The sequence below is a fragment of the Bison bison genome, unplaced genomic scaffold (genome assembly GCF_000754665.1).
Source record: "Bison bison bison isolate TAMUID 2011002044 unplaced genomic scaffold, Bison_UMD1.0 scf7180017864061, whole genome shotgun sequence".
Classification (NCBI taxonomy): Eukaryota; Metazoa; Chordata; class Mammalia; order Artiodactyla; family Bovidae; genus Bison; species Bison bison.
In genome coordinates this window covers 7,789,754-7,791,067 of record NW_011494633.1, presented here as the reverse complement: position 1 = coordinate 7,791,067, position 1,314 = coordinate 7,789,754, and the positions used below count along the sequence as shown (strand labels likewise).

The following is a 1,314-nucleotide window of genomic DNA, read 5'->3' as shown; positions in this document are numbered from 1 at the left end:
TGGATGGGGCACAGCTGGCTCGAATCACAGCCCCAAAGACTCAAAAGCAGAAATGTCCCCAGAAGCCCTAGTGGCACATCCCTCCCTTTGCAGGATGAACACTGAGACCCAGAGAGGACTGGTCTTCAGAGGACTCAGAACCCTCCCAGCATCAGACACAGGTCCTCCCACCTCCCTCCTGCCTCAGGTTCTACCGACCCCTGACCGAGGCCAGAGCCACCTGGGAAAGGGGTCCCTTGGCTCCCCGTGTGGGAGCATCATGGATTACCTGCCTGTGAGAGCGAGAGGTGGGGATGGATCCACAGTCACCGTCTGCCTGGATGCAGGGGTTTCATGACTGCGTTTGTCTATTTATCCTGCAAAGACCTCTTCTCTGGCTTGCGAAATGTAGGAGGGAACAAGGCCTCTGACTGGAAATGGGCAGATGAACATTTCTGGTAAGAGGATTCATTATGTCTACTCAGACAATCTAGTTACCGAAATAGATGTTTTTCCCCTTAAAAAAATAGCCAGTAAATAAACACACATAAAAACCTTTCCCATGTTAGAGTTCTCTTCTGTTTCTGAAATACTCACTGAGGAAGATGCGACAACTCAGAAAACATCAAATGAATCACTTAAACTACTCCAAATTATTGTTCTTTTTAAAGAGTTATTGACTCTGTTTTATTAGTGTTTTATTCCTGGTCTGATATCCTCTTTAAGGATCATGGAGAAACCCTGAAAATGTAGAGAAGGGCTTGTAGAGTATTTCCCAGAACGCTAGCGCCCAGGGAAATCCAAGTTAACATTGTGTTGTGTTTATTAGTCACTTTTCTTTGAAGTGTGTGTGTGAGTGTGCAATACACTATTTTTTACAGCTTGATTTGTAAGTTGAAGCACTCCTCCCCCACTCCCACAGAAGTGCTGTGAGTCTGAGGTCCCCAAAGAGTGTCAGGAATACCACTGTCTGGGGCCTCTGGTCTCCAGCACCATCTGTTTGGGGGACCTGCTGTGACTTGGACATCACTCTGCTGTCCTTCATTATTGGTTCACCCTAAGAGTGGATTGTCCTCCTTTCTTGACCTTGAGGTCTCCTTAGCTGTCTCAATGAGATAATTTCAGGTATTTTCTGTGCTCATGGGAAAAACCTGTCCCTTCACCCATCATAGTCACATCCCTCCAGCCATGACAATCCCTGCCAGACTTCTGGGGACCACTGGGGTTCTACCAAGCATAGTTTGCAACCAACTGACAATGATGTTGGGCTTCCCCGATGGCTCAGCAGGAAAAGAATCTGCCAGTAATACAGGACACCCGGATTCGACCCCTGGG

The 1,314-nt window shown here is 47.6% G+C and overlaps 1 protein-coding gene across 2 annotated transcripts in view; it reads right to left on the bottom strand.

The window, feature by feature from the left end:
* The window catches only part of LOC104985853 (serpin A3-3), a 6,498-nt gene extending 6,122 nt beyond the window's left edge, over positions 1–376 (bottom strand). Inside the window, exon 1 of one of the 2 annotated variants that reach the window (XM_010836251.1) lies at positions 269–376. The gene's annotated coding sequence lies outside the window, so the exon portion shown is untranslated. The remainder of the gene's footprint in view (positions 1–268) is intronic. The other variant, XM_010836252.1, reaches the window with a different exon arrangement.
* Between the last annotated feature and the right edge of the window lie 938 nt (positions 377–1,314).